This window comes from Gorilla gorilla, chromosome 5 (assembly GCF_029281585.2).
Source record: "Gorilla gorilla gorilla isolate KB3781 chromosome 5, NHGRI_mGorGor1-v2.1_pri, whole genome shotgun sequence".
In the NCBI taxonomy this organism is placed as follows: Eukaryota; Metazoa; Chordata; class Mammalia; order Primates; family Hominidae; genus Gorilla; species Gorilla gorilla.
In genome coordinates, this window is record NC_073229.2 from 92,473,429 (window position 1) to 92,489,860 (window position 16,432).

Below are 16,432 nucleotides of genomic sequence, written 5' to 3' on the forward strand. Positions count from 1 at the left end.
GGAGGGCAGCCTAAGCTCCTAATCCAGGAGAGTAGGTGCTCCAGATGCCTGGATATCTGCCTTGGCTTAGCATGGAGTTGAGGAGGGCTCCCCGTGCCAGGGTCTCTCCACAGCAATGGTGGGAAGGTTCAGGCTGCTGTTCCAAGCAAGTGGGTGCCCCTAACGCCTGGAGATATGCCTGGGCATGGACTCTGGCTGTTGATCTAGGGAAGCAGGTGCTCTGAATGGCTGGACATATGCCTGGGCATGAAGCAGGGAGGGCCCCCCTTCACCCATATCTATGCACAGGAATGGTAGCTGAGGTTACAAATCTGGGCTACTAGGTGCTTTGAGATCTGCCTAGGCATGAAGCAAAGGGCCCTCCTGCACCATGCTCTATGTCCAGCAAGGGTGGGGCAGCCCAGGCTGTTGGTCCAGGTAAGCGAGTACCCTAAATGCCTGGATCTATGCCTGTGGATGGAGTGGAGAGGGCCCCACTGCACCACAATCTCAGGGGAACAGGCTGGGGCATCCAGCAATGACACATACAGACCAGTTCCAGATTGCCAACTTTGTCCTGGGCTGCAAGTCTCATAATTCAGGAGAAACTGCAGCTGTAGCAGCTCTCCTCCTGTTCCCAGGCCTGTGATGAGACAGAACACAATTTCACTTCCTACTACTGGGGCACTTTCCAGAGTTCTGGCTGTGGGGGTCCATATCCAGCTCTAGAGCAGGCACTCCAATTTCTGGCCTGAAACTAAATGCCTGTGTAGGCACACTGCCAGCTCACCAAGGAATGGCTTACGTTATGTTCTTCCAGATTTAAAATCGTGTGCTACTCTCGGTTCTGGGTCTGGGAAAATGACTGCAGCTTTTTCCATTATCTTTCTTCACAGCATCTCTAAGTCTCTCCTCAAGTTAGCTCTAGGGCTTGAGAGAAACAAAGTGCTCTCCCTCAGCCTGGGTTGTTCAGATGCCCAGTGAAAAGATGAGTCACAGAGGGAAGTTCTCTGCCTCTCTCACGTACTGGGGTTTCACTCACTTTTATCAGCTGGACTACATCACGAGGGCTGTTTGCCCATGCTCTACTCCCTAAGATACTCCAAGATATCCTTCACGATTTCAGTGGATTCCCATTTTTCTTCTTCAAAAAAACTCAGAGTGTATGCACTATCTTGCCATTTCCGAGTAGCTGAGCTATGCTAAAAGTCTGTGCCATCTTGAAAAAAAAAAAAGTTGTTTTTATAGCTGGACGGAATATATCAGGTAAATGAAACTGCTGTAAATAGACCTTTAGTAATGTGTGGAGTGAGGGTTTCTATAGTCCTATAAGTGTTCTATGATTTGATCTCAGTCTTTTAGTAAGCCCATGTCCTGGACTGTGAATTTCACAAGTGTTTCTCAGTTTTTTCCTGCCTTAGGTGGAACAGGATAGCTATAATGAGCTGAAATTGGGTACTTCCTTTCTCTTACTTAGAAAGCTAGAGCTCACTAGAGTTGGAATTTTTTTTTTTTTTTTTTGAGACAGAGTCTCACTCTGTCGCGCCCAGGCTGGAGTGCAGTGGCATGATCTCGACTCACTGCCTCCCGGGTTCACGCCATTCTCCTGCCTCAGCCTTCTGAGCAGCTAGGACTATAGGCACCCGCCACCACGCCTGGCTAATTTTGTTTTTGTATTTTTAGTAGAGACAGGGTTTCACCGTGTTAGCCAGGATGGTCTCCATCTCCTGACCTCGTGATCCGCCCGCCTCTGCCTCCCAAAGTGCTGGGATTATAGGCGTGAGCCACGGAGCCCAGCCGAGTTGGATATTTCTATCTCCCAGGTCAGTTGGGCTCTGATAAGAAACACCACAGAAGGTTAGGATCTGGTTAACTCATTTCTACTGGGGGCATACCTTGTTAAAAAGAACAGACTACTGTAGCATATTTCAAAATATTTTCTTTTCTTGGCCTCCTGCTAGAAGGATGAGGAGACTTTTCTCCAGTCTTTAGTGTGAGAATATAGTTGAGCTGTGGAGCTAAATCTCAAAATATTGGGGTCCACCTGCTATTCTTGGGACTCTTGAGTTTTTACCTCTCACAGTTGTCTACACTGAACCTTCAGGAATTTATCATTACAGTTCAAGTTTACCTATCCGTGGTAGTTTCAGGCCACGAGTCTTTGCTCTGGTAAACAATAACTCTCAGTATTTGCCTGTCTGTCTTTCCAATTTTGGGTGTAGCAGTTTGTCCGTGTCCTCCATTCTCTTTCAGATCTAGGAAAGGTTGTTGATTTTTCAGTCTGTTTTTCTTTTTACCTGTTGTTAGGACACAGTGGCAACTTCCAAGCTTCTTACATGTGGAACCAGAAACCAGCAGTCCCATGTTACAAGGTTTACATAAGAATCTTAAGAGAGAAATTTTCCTAACTCTATTTCTACAAATGTCCAAGTATATGTTAATTAATTGTTTATGATAAATAGGATTTTTGATCAAATGATTTGGAGAAATACTGAGTTAAAGAAAAATCAAACGATTTTTTTAACTTTAGTACTTCTTAGAACCTTTGTTGTAAATCTCCAAGATTACAATTTACTCTGCAGGATTTCCCCAAACCTTTTCAAATATTGAACACTTTTTAACCTAGAAAAACAATTGGGTGTGTTTACATACTCAATACCATTAATTCCTAAAGTTCAGCTCCCAGAGCAGCTACTTCAACATCAACATCTGGGGACTTGTCAGAAATGCAGATTCTTGGGACTCACCCCACAGTACTGAATCAGAAACTCTGAGGGTGGGCCCAGAGTCTGTGTTTGAACCTGTCCATCAGGTGAATCTAATGCATGCTGAAATTTGAGAGGCATTGCTCTATTTCATGTGTGACTTGAGTAGTCCCTATTTAATATGGTTAGGCTTTCTGTCCCCACCTGAATCTCATCTTGAATTGTAATCCCCAGGCATTGAGGGAGGAACCTGGTGAGAGATTATTGGATCATGGGGGCGGTTTCCCCCATGCTGTTCTCGTGATAGTGAGTGAGTTCTCACGAGACCTGATGGTTTTATAAGTGTCTGGCGAGTTCCTCCTTTGTTTACGCTTCTCTTTCCTGCCACCATGCAAAGAAAAGGCCTTGCTTCGCCCTTCACCTTCTCTCGTGATTGTAAGTTCTGAGGCCTCCCAGCTATGTGGAACTGTGAGTCAATTAAACCTCTTTCTTTTATAAATTACCCAGTCTCAGGTAGTATCTTTATGGCAATGTGAGAACAGACTGATACACTACCTATGCTTTCTTTTAGAACAGATATTTACTGAAAGAAATATTTTTAAAGAGTTAGTGAATTAACATTGGGAACTGTGTAACCACTGACACTGGAAACACGATTTCTCCCTGTGGAGTTGTAAATGCTTAGTTTAGAGTAATTAAAGAGACATGAACAATGTTTAATGGCTCTCAAACATTTTACTAAAGACATTGACTCCAAAATCAAAGGTGTTTAATTGATAGGAAAAATATAGATATTTTTCCACTCTCCAGTCTGTCAGTCTTATAATTTACAGCATAAGATATTTCTTTTCAAATGAACATTAAGGAAGTAAATGTGCTAAACGTTAACATCTGTTCTGAAGTAATTCATCAGCGTTGCCATACGCAGATGAGGTGAAACTTTCTTAAATGCCCGTTTAAGTCACTTAAGTTTGCATGTGTTAGTAATATATGTTAAGTACTTGACAACTTGTGTTGTTTGCAGGGAAATTCTAAAATCCCACTGAATATGGTAGTGTATCACAGCTTTGTAATTATAAATAAAAATATTTATGCAATACCAAAAGGTTTACTGCATAAGCATACGCATAAGTGTGTGTGTATGTGTGTCTGGGGATGGGGGCAGGTATTATTTCTTATCTGTGTTGCATGGAAAGAGGCAATAACAAAGTTTGGGTTGACTGACTATAGCTTATCTAGATGGGCCAATGACCGGATAGGCTATTTGCTAGCACTGAAATAAATATTCATGGGATGCGTGTGCAGAATGTGCAGGTTTGCTACATAGGTATACGTGTGCCATGGTGGTTTGCTGCACCTATTGACCCATCCTCTAAGTTCCCTCCCCTCACCCCCCAACACCCAACAGGTCCTGTTGTGTGTTGTTCCTCTCTGTGTCCATGCGTTCTCAGTGTTCAACTCCCCCTTATGAGTGAGAAGATGCAGTGGCTGGTTTTCTGCTCCTGTGTTAGTTTGCTGAGGATGATGGTTTCCAGCTTCATCCATGTCCCTGCAAAGGACATGATCTCATTCCTTTTTATGGCTGCTAGCACTTAAATATTTTTGTCAAGGAAATACCCATTATAGTTACCTATTGTGCCATTTAGTAAGTGATAATTCTGTTGCAGTCAGTGAGATCATATAGGTCTCACTGTTCATAATTAAGGTTCATAATTAAGGATTTAAGCCCAGAGCTAAATAAACCAAGACCAGTTCTCCATGAATAGATTACTTATTTAACCAGCGGTTTTGGCGTGCCTGCTGCTTTACCTATATTGAAAGCTTAATGCATTTTGGTGTGGAAGAGGGTCTGATATAAGACACAGTAGTCTTATATTTCTACTAGTCTTTTACCAAAATTATTTCCCCCCTTAATTCAGCCAGGTTATTTCAGCTCAAACAATGGGCCTATGGAGCCAAGTAGCACATAAGTAAAGGAACTTAAAAAAAATTCCGTCAGTGTCAAAAGGCAGGAAATTCTCTTTTATATTAATTACTTATGTTTTAATATGGAAAGCTTACACAAAGTGAGCTAAACTATTAGTAGCCATTCACTCATGGGCTGCTTACTGCTATTAACTTTTCTCAATAAAAATTATTAGAGAAGGCCGGGTGTTGTGGCTAACGCCTGTCGTCCCAGCACTTTGGGAGGCCGAGACGGGCGGATCACGAGGTCAGGAGATGGAGACCATCCTGGCTAACACGGTGAAACCCCGTCTCTACTGAAAATACAAAAAAATTAGCCGGGCGTGGTGGCGGGCGCCTGTAGTCCCAGCTACTCTGGAGGCTGAGGCAGGAGAATGGCGTGAATCCGGGAGGCGGAGCTTGCAGTGAGCCGAGATCGTGCCACTGCACTCCAGCCTGGGTGACAGAGCAAGATTCCATCTCAACAACAACAACAACAACAAAAACAAAATAAAAGTATTAGCTAAGTTTCACTTTTCATTTTTAGACTAGCCATGTACAAAAATAATAATTTTTTATTTTACTAATTTGTTTATCCTCAAAATAACACGGGCTTATACACACGGTCAGTTGAAAAATGTGATAAAGCATTTTTAAGGCTTCATAAATGTCCAGCATTTAGTGGGACCGATGCTTAGTGCATCTTCTCAAACATCAGTATGTACCGCTCCAGGGAAACGTGAGGATCTGAGACTACTAACTACTTTAGTAAAACTGGGGAAAAAATCAACTCATTATTTCATATGCATGATTAATTTATTTGCTTTACCCATAAGATCTCTGGATAGCAAGATTGAAAGAGAAAATCAAAAGCTGTGTGTGTGTGTGTGTGTGTGTGTGTGTGTGTGTGTGTGTGTGTGTATACATTTGATCTTCTGCCATCTCATGGGATTTGTCTTAGTTCTCATGTCAGAGCTCTTTATCTAGGGAATTGGGTAGGGTAGAAATAGTAGGTGATAGTTAAAGACTTCTTGAGCTAAAAAAAAAAAAACTCTAATGGGCTGAAAGTAGAATTTTCAAACAACTAGAAATTATCCTTACCTAGTCTGTGGTGGTATGAAGAAATCTTCAGCTGAGAGAAGAAAAAGCAGATCAATCCAAGAAAGCTGAGATTCCTCAGGGTATTGGTCTTGGGATGTTCTCTGTGCATGGTGGAGACAAAGCCCTTATCAGCAAATAATGCTGCATATTGAAGCATGCTGTGGTACAGACTGTACACTACACTTTTCAAACTAAAAAACAGATTAAAAGGTTACTGTGGGAAAGTTTGTGGGTAGTAGAGTATGATTGGCATCTTTGGTAATCATTAGTGCTATATGCCAAATGCAGTTGGTTTTCTTCCTGAGTACAGGGTAGGATTTTATTTTGCTCCCTTTCTTGTGCCCACATGACTTGGTTTGGGCAACGTATAATATGAAAGGAAGTGCATGTCACTTTCTCATGGAAGCTTTCAGATTTGGTGAGAGACTCAATATGCTTTTTGTTTCCCTCTGCTGTGGTGCCTGGAAACATTCCAGCAGCCTGGGTCCTACAGTGTTCACCATGCAGATCAAAGCCCTCCAATTGGCCTGAAATGAACATGTAGAATGAGGAAAAAAAAAAAGAGTTTCTGGGGTTTGTTGCTACCACAGCATAATCTGACTAATAAAAATCTGTGGGTAGTGCCCTCAACAGCATTTGAAGACAAGCTCTTTTTAAAAATTGATACATAATTTTATACATACTTATGGGGTATATATGATATTCTGTTATGTGCATAGAATATGTGATTGTCAGGTAAGGGTATTTGGGATATCCATCACCTCAAGTATTTATTATTTCTTTGTGTCAGAAACATTTTAATTCCTCACTTCTAGCTATTTTGAAATACACAATACATTGTTGTTAACTATAGTCACCATACTCTGTTATCAAATATTAGAACTTATTCATTCTCACTGTATGTTTATACCCATTAACCAACCTCTCTTCATCCCCCCTACCCCCACCCGCATACACTTCTCAGAATTTGGTATCTATTATTTTACTTTCTGTCTTCATGAGATGAACTTCGTTATCTTTTGAGTGAGAACATGCGATATTTGTCTTTCTGTGTCTGGCTTATTTCACTTAACATAATGACCTCCACTTCCATCCATGTTGCTACAAATTACATGATTTTATCCTTGTTTATGGCCAAATAGTAGTCCTTTGTATAAATTAATAGACCACATTTTTAAATCCAATTGTCCATTAATGGACACTAGGTTGATTCCATATCTTAGCTATTGTGAATAATGTTGCAATAAACATGTGAGTGCAGGTATCTTTTTGATATACTAATTTATTTTCCTTTGGATTAATACCAGTAGTGGAGTTGCTGGATCATGTGGTAGCTCTATTTTTATTTTATTTTTTTGAGAAATCTCCATACTGTTTTCCATACCGGCTGTATTAATTTACAAACCCACTGATACCTTATGAGTTCTCTAAATCCTTGCCAGTGTTTGCTAAATTTTTTGATTTTCAAAAATAGCCATTCTAACTGGACTGTTACTAAAATATTTCATTATGGTTTCAATTTGAATTTCTCTGATTAGTGATTTGGAGCATTACTTTTCCCATACCTGTTGGCCAATTGTATGTCTTTTGAGATGTGACTATACAGATCCTTTCTTCATTTTTAAATGGGATTATTTGTTTTTTTGCTGTTTGATTTCCTCGTATATTCTGGATATTAGTCCCCTGTCAAGTGAATAGTTTGCAAATATTTTCTCTCATTGAACAGGTTGTCTCCTCATTCTGTTGATTGTTTCCTTTGCTGAGCAGCAGCTTTTCAGTTTAATATGTCCAATTTGTCTATTTTTGTTTTTCTTCCCTGTGCTTTTGAGGTCTAATCTGTGAAATCTTTGCCTAGACCAATGTCCTGAAGTGTTTCCTCCATATTTTCTTCTAGTAGTTTTACAGTTTTACAGGTCTTACATTAAAGTCTTTAATTCATGCTGAGTTGATTTTGTATATGGTGAGAGATGGGGTCCAGTTTCATTCTTTTCCATGTGGGTATCCAGTTTTCCCAGCACCATGTAAGAGAGTGTCCTTTCCCCAGTGTATGTTCTTGGAAACTTTATGAAGATCATCTCTTGTTGTGTATTTGGTAGCAGAAGAATTCAAGGAAATGATGGCTTACCTATAGATTAAGAGTATGGTTCTTCTTTTATAATTTTTTGTGACATATGGAACCCTGCAGAGAGAGGGAGCCCTAATGGTACCCGAAGTTGAAATTCTTACATTGGGAGAGGCTTTGATGTAATTTCAGTATAAAATATATTTTAGGTTTGTGCACTAAGATTACCACCTGTTACATATACTTTGTGTCTGGAAATCTCTGCAGCCAAGTGTACTAGACATGCTCCATCAACTGACTTGTTCACTTTAACTTTTTTTTTTATTTATTTTTTCTTTATTTTCTGAGACATAGTCTCACTCTGTCGCCCTGGCTGGAGTGCCGTGGCATGATCTTGGCTCACTGCAACCTCCGCCTCCCGGGTTCAAGCAATTCTCTCCCTCACCCTCCTGAGTAGCTGGGATCACAGGTGTGCGCCACCACACCTGGCTAATTTTTGTATTTTTAGTAGAGATGGGGTTTCACCATCTTGGCCAGGCTGATCTTGAACTCTGGACCTCATGATCCACCCACCTCAGCCTCCCATAGTGCTGGGATTACAGGTGTGAGCCACTACTTTGGCTTCTAAGATGAAAACTTCAGCTAATACTCCATGCCCTGCTCCTCAAAAGAGCTATTGTATTGATTGTATAAGTAAATATAACACTAGAAATAAGATCACTAAATTATTGAATGTGTAAAATGTGCCAAACAATATGTTAAGCAGTTTACATGGATTTTCACATATGTTCCTTTCAATAAATCTGTGAGGGAGATACTAACCTCATTTACCATTTCAGAAACTTGGAAATTGTAAATGTTTAAAACTAGCCCCAAGCCACACAGTTTGTAGGTGGCAGAGCCAGAATGACAGCCCAGGTCTTCTTGATGCCAGTGCCATTGCTCTGTATAGCCCTCATTAATCACCTCTCACCTGGGTTACTGGAACAATTTTCTAACTTCTGTTTCTGCTTCTCTGATTTTCTTCTTTATCCCTCCAATTCTAGATAGAATGATTAATAAATACTACAAATACGACCTTGTAAGTTCTTTTACTAAAATTGTACTGGCTTCCAACTGCTTTTTACATAAAATATAAACTCCTCATTGTGCCACATAAGGCGCTCAAGGACAAGGGCCCCGTCTCCTTCTCCACATAAATTTTCCACCACTTCTATCTTTCTATTTTATGTTCTTCTAATAGGAGAGCACCTTTGCTCTATTAATGCTACTGATTGTCACCTTGCTTTATACAGTGTCTTCCATGTGCACTGCTGGGGAAGATCTTTCAAGGGAAGACCTATATACCTTTACACCTAAATTCAACAAAAATTTAACAAGACAACATAGGTGTAACTGTTCCATGGAAACTTCTGCAATATTCCCATCTGGATTATAAGTTTCTGTTCTCCCATGGAACTTTATGCAGGGCCCTATCATTGTATACATAATTTTATGATTTAAGTATATGAGTCCTGAAATCAGAGAAACTCATGAATTTAAATATCAGCTCTGACACTCTTTAGTTAAATATACTTTCAACAGTTATTTAACCTCTCAAAACCTCAGTTTCATAGTTGGTAAAAATAATGTAAGCATAGAGCTTCCTGTACAAATTTTTATTTTGTTATGTTTGTATTAAATAATGAGTTTAATATAATGCCTTAGTATAGTCAGAGTTCAATGAAATATTTGTTGATATTTGTATTTCACTCACCACATTATAATATGATTACCTAAATATCTGTTTATGAACTCTTTAATGCCAGGAGGCATAATTTTTCTTCTTTATAGACCAGTGTCTATTGCAGTAGACCCTAGTAAGCATTTGGTATTTGAATAAATATGCAGATAAAAAAAGTAGAGTGACATTTAAGATGCTTAAACTCAAAGGCATTAATATATATCCAGGTTTCCTTGGGATGCCAGAAAATCTTAAAAATACAGCTCTGGGTTTTGGACAAGAGGAGAACAGAATCTACTCCTAAGACTGTATGAAAGGATAGAAGAAAAATATGAGGGCTGCTGAAATAACAAAAGGAATCCTGGATTGTTCCAATATACACAATAAAATAAGTGATCTGCTGTAACTGAGATTAAGGAGGAAAAATTGGAAGTTTATAGGCTGAAGAGATTTGGAACATTTTTGAGAGCAATAAGCCAAGGAGTCAATGAGGGAGAAATATCAGGCATGCTGAACAGTGGTCAGGGCCAGCTTACAGCTGGTTGGTATAAATATTAAGGAGGCCAGGTCTGCTTGGCTATAGCTCTTTATCCAGCATGGATGCAGGCATAAAGAAAGTGGCCTTCATAGTGGATCTCCTGAAGAAAATTATCAAGGACAAGGGCAAGGGCAACACAAAGTAAGAACAAAGATTAAATAGCCAGGATATAGAATTATACTGTAATATTTTACAATAGACCAATCAGGTCCAAAGCTATTAGCACATATTAAGATTTCTGTAAATATTTGTTGAAAACTTTTAATGGAATGAGTAACAGATATGTCATTTCTGGTCATATATTTCATGCATAAAGCCCAACATAATGAATAGAATATTCCTTTCAAGATATAATATTCCTCCTGAGGGGATAGTATTTTGTGCTTGAATTGCAATATTTCTCAATTCTAGTTTCCAAATATACTCGGAAAAAAATTAATGGAAATAAGTAAATGACTCTACAAATAATGTCAAGCTGCCTTTCTTTGCTTAACTCTGTTTAAGGAGTATTAAATTTAAAGAGAAAAGAATGGCTCATGATGAAATGAATCATCACTTGAATTTTTTTAGGATCACAACCGCAATAAGCATAATGAATTCCAGTCAGTTTAGAGAATTAACCTGTATAAACATCTATTGTAATATGAGTAACACTGACAGGCTCTACAGTAAATTAATATAGACATATGTTGTTGTTGTTTTTCCCTGACTTCATTTTAACTTGTATGTGCCTTTAATGGCATAATGGGAAAGGGAGATGAGAAGGGAGAAGATAATAAAGAAGAAAGGAATAACTAAGGGAAGGAGGCAGTATAAGCAAAACCTGGTATTTGGGAATTTAAATTTAGAGAAAAAAAATGAGCTGTTTCTTTTGGACTATTTATTTTGAATCTTCCAAACTCATGTGTTCATCTAGAAATGACCTTTTGTAGTACCATAGGATAGTGTGACAGAACAGATTATAGGAAGAAGTAACCGTAAGTGGATGGCTAGGATTAGGAGTGGGAAGGTGGGGTTTAAACACTTAAACCCACTTAAGCCAGGCACAGAAAGACTAACGTCATATGTTCTCACTTATTTGTGGGATCTAAAAATCAAAACAATTGAACTCATTGTCATAGAAAGTAGAAAGCCCTTCCCAGAGAATGGGTTGTATGGGAGGAGGGAATGGTTAATGGGTACAAAAGAAAATAGAAAGAATGAATAAGATCTACTCTTTGATAGTGCAATGGGGTGACTATAGTCAATAATAACTATACATTTTAAAACAGCTTAAAGAATGTAATTGGATTGTTTGCAACTCAATGGATAAATGATTAAGGGGATGGATACACCATTCTTCAATATGTGCTTATTTCACATTGCATGCCTGTATCAAAAAATATCATGTACCCCATAACTGTATACACCTATGTACCCACAGAAATTGAAAAAACAAGAACAAAATTAAATATATATATTTCAATATGTGTTTATTATATTAGCAACCACAAGTAATCAGTAAATTATAAAATAGTTGGAGATGTACCAATTCATTAAAAAGCCACAAGCCCTTGAAATATAAGTAAGTAAAGAAATCAGGCAGGAATGTAGAGAAGAAAACTCGTATGGGTCATATGTACTTAGCTTATCACAAACATTTTCTGTCTCGTTCATTCTTTCAAAGGTCAAATTTCTCAAACTATCTGATCCAATTTTTCCACCCACACTGACTGGCAATAATAGTGTCTCCATTAAAAATTAGTTATTTAAACTGTTTGTCAGTAATTTATAAGAAAAAGAAAGGTGTAATTAGCATCATATTGCCAATAATACCAGTTATTATGTCTTTTTAAAATGAAGATGGTGCTAGTGATAAAAATCAGTAGAATGCAGGGGTTCAACTTTTTTCTGATAGAGTAAAATTAATTTTAATACCTCTAAGATACTCATGATGGCTATTATGTCACTCTCCTAGATTAGGGAGAAAAAATATTAATATGATATAGACCTGGTCTTGCAAACAATCTGGTAGAGGAGAAAAGTATGTTAATCATATGCAACTTTTTAGGTGCCTTATGAAGACAATGATAAAGTATCTAAGAAGAACAGAGACCAAAATAACTAAATCAGAAAGTTTGCCTAGTACCCTTCTACCAAAACTTACAATTCTATTTGTACTTTGAATGATAATGGAAAAGAAGTAGGAAAAATGTCCTGAGGATAGGGCCTACGCTATGGCAAGACCTGCATCCAGAGAGTAGGAAACTTATGGAAGCCATCTTTCAAGTAGAAATGAACAGGAATTGATCAATTACAATGGGAGGAGCAAGGAGGAGAAATAAGCCAGTGTTGAGTGTTCTCAGAAATTTCATAAGAAAGAATAAACTATTAATATATATTGAATAAATTTTAAAAATTCATCTAATAGTCTCTATTTGCTTTCCCCACTAATTGACCTTTGGCCAAATCATTATGGATATCCATAAGCATAGAATTTACCTGGATTTGATGCAGAGTGGGTGAAATGAATGACTGTTCAGGTTATGCATGTTGGATTTTCTTAACAGGAGATTTTTCAAATTTATTTCCAGTTGTATCCAATCTGATAATTCAAATAGTTCATATAGGGCAACATTGAGTGCCTTTTAAAAAATGTTTCTGTTTACTGCTAAATTTCTACCATCTGGCTAGTACATGGCACAAGGTGGACATTTAATAATTACTTTTGAATAATTGAAGAGAGAATGTGCCATGAAAACAAAGCATCAAGTCAAAGCCTGTAACACAACAACAATCTTGATAAGAAAGCCAGTGAGGAATGAGTTTAGGGAAAGTGGACATGCATGAGGTTAAGGAGGTAGCCAGCGACCTGATCTTGAGGCTTTTGCAGGACATGGCAAAACATTTAAATTTTGTTCTAAGGGGAGTAGAAAATTTTTAAAAAATTTTGCACAAGTGGTGCATGGGTGTATGGCATCATCTAACTCTGTTTTTTTTAAAGATCATTCTGTCTGTTGGTTGAAGATTATACCATCTGCATGAGAGACTTGACATGAGGAGAATAATTAGAATGCTATTTCATTATCTTAGCTTCGTTGAAAGTGATTATGGTAAAGATCATAGCTACACTTTGAAGGTAAACCAATAGGAATTATTGACAGATAATTGTGCATGTCAAGGACAGGTAAGATCAAGAATGGCTCTTAGGTGATAAGTTACCATAAACTTAGTGTCTAACAACAACATGTATTTACTATCTCACAGTTTCTGTGGATCAGGAATCTAGGCACAGCTTCACAGGGGCCTCTTCTTAGGGTCTCATGAGGGCTGCAATCTTTATCTGTAGGCTCTGGGGAAGAGTTTGCTTCCAACCTTACTCACGTTGTAGGTAGAATGCATTTCCTTGTGGTTGTAAGATTGAACACACAAGCTTCTAGCTGCCTATTGGCTTGTGTTGTTCCTCATTACCTGGAGGCTGCCCTCAGCTTTTTGCCATAGGAGTTTCCAAAGCATAGCTGCTTACTTTTTTAAAGATAGCAAGGAGAGTCTTTAAAGAAAGTCTGTTAGCAAGATTATATAACAAAACCATGAGAGCGATATCTTGTCACCTTTTCCACATTCTACTGGTTAGAAGAAAGTCACATGTCTGCCCCACCCATCAGGAAAAGGGATTAGACAAAGTCATGAATACTAGAAGTTAGGGGTCATGAGGGGACGCTCTTGAATCTGTCACAGGTGGAAAAGTGGTTGGGCCTCTAATGACAATATTATACAACGGAACTGACTCTGGGATCACCTACTATGGAACTTTACCTTACGTATGACTTTTAAAAATCCTTACTCATTAAATCCACTTTTGGTAAGGGGTTCTGCCACTTCCAGCCAAAAGTATCCTGTCTGACACAGGGACATGAAAGATTAAGAACTTCTCACTTGAGGGTCTCTATCTTCCCTTTGTAGTAGAGGAGGATGATATATTTTGGCTTTACCATAAATGAAAGTTTAACATAGCTGCTACAGTGAGTGGGAAAGGGGGATAAGTTAGGATCACATAGAAGGAAGTTCAGGTCATGTTTAGAGACCAGGTGACATTACAAAGTCAGTATTTAATTACAACAATCTGAAAACTTTGCATTTTTACCCCCTGTTCAACAACCTTGATGTTAGATAGAACATCAATGAAGTAAGAAACTGTCACAGTATATCCACATCCTGCATTGCATAGGATTTGGAAAATTAAGAAAATTCCTCTTAAGGAACTGAAAGTGAAGCCATCTTCTTAGGAAAGAACCAGGTGTTAATAAAGAGCAGTAGAGGAGGAAGCATTCTGTAACATGTTAAGGGGTTTTGTTTACATGAGATTGGAGTTGTTGGGTGGAGTTCAAAGGTCTGGTTTGTGTTGGAAGATCTCTTTATTCAGAAGAGATAGACATATGGGGACAACCTTACTGAAGAGAAGACATTATCAACCACTACTGGATTTATCAGATTTGTTGCTTTTTACAAAACTAGACTTCCAGCAGATATAGAGATATTTGAAATCCCACATTACCGCTATATCTTGCTTTTGTGACAGTTTCACGATCTGTATTAGGGAAGCATCTGCCAGACTGAGTGAGCTGTCATCTACTTCCACAGCAGCATCAATTATGGTTTTCTTTCATTTTATCCTCAACCAAATGTTCTCTACTGTGATCCACCCTCAGACCCACGGATTTCCGTTCAGTTGCTTATCTCCTTTGCATGCAGGAATACTCCTTCATCACTTGTGTTTCTTCTGCCTTTTTAAGAAAACGATTAAATTAATCCTGTCTTTGGCCACTTCCCTAAAAAGTTTCCATGATGGATATGAAATGATATTAACTGAATTGTGCTAAAATGTCTTTTTTTGGTGGTATGTATTATCTGTTCTCAGTATTTTTATCTTCACAGCTAAGCCCCTTTGTATGTTTCCTGATTAGATTTCTGATGATTCCAAATGACATGCTGGAATTTGGCTCTTTTACCATTGTTTGCTTTATTTTCCTTTCTATTTCTTGCCTTTTATTTTCTATAGTATTCTACCTTGCAAAACCTTTCTTTTAAGAGAGTCAATCATTTAAATTTTTAAAGTGACTTGTACAGATTGGTTTGAATCATGACAAATGTATTTTTCCTAGTTCTCAGGAGATGTCCTCTTTTATACTTCCAATGGCACTTATTCTTGCTAAAGCTGTTTTTATTAAACTATCCTTTAACGTATCTTAGAGATGAGTTTATTTAGAGAGAACTAAAATGTCTTTGATCATAAGAATTCCAGTAGTCACCAAATGTGGTGGATTCTAGGCACCCAACAAATCTTCTTACTTTAGATACAGCCTCAGGGAACCTAATCCTGCCTTCTGCACAGAGTCAAACTGTTATAGGTTAGATTCGAGGTGGGTCAGTCAGTTCAGCCGCTTCTCGGGAATACAGATAGGAATTTCATGAGAGATGAGGCAACCTGATGAACAATGCCTTGGTTATAACTACTTAGGAACTCCTTATCCCTAGAGCTGTTTTGGTAACTGCCCTTACAGAGACTTTGTTACTTCATTCTTCCTTTGCCTTTTGAATACCATATAATGTTAAAATAAATCTCCTTGGTGTGTAAGTAGGCTAAAGTCAATTGCTTCCTATTGCATGTACCGAAAATAACCTTAAAAGATACAATCAATTTGTTAGTGCTACGTGGAGAACTGCTCAATGCCCAAGGATAATACATTTACATTTAGGTACTTTTTAAAAAAATCTCTGCCATAAATAAAAGTTGAATCTGAACAAAAAAACTATAGGTAAATCAGTGAAAGTACATTATCACTTCTGGAAAAGGAAAAGAATGTATGCAAATCATTCTAAAACTGAATTATAACATAAAAGCATACTTCAGATATGTTTTGTCTATGAGCTGGATTATAAAGAGTTATGCTTCATTTTTTAATGTGTCGTAGAATTCATTTAATTACTAGTTATATCATGTGTTTATTATTCAAGAACAAAATTTTTATGTGCTACATTTCTGTGACAATTCCTTTTTTTGTGTGTAATTTACTGAGAGAAAAATAAAAGGAGATGAGATTAATTCATCTCTTATATTTACTCCAGTTCAGTCTATAAAATAAAATGAAGGTGGTGGAAGAAGGCAATTATAAGATTTAGTTTTCTCTACAAGAAGCTCAAAGTACTTATCTGTCGTTATTCAACTGATTTTGTAGGATCCCCTTGAGAGTTGAGGAAAACAGCTATTTTATAACCAGAGAAACTAATGCAGAAACGCCACATGCTCTGTTAACTATAAGAGCAGGATTAGGAATCACAACTTCTGAGTTTGTAAAATATTGTTAACCCATTAAATTATTCTGGGTTCCATTGTTTATACA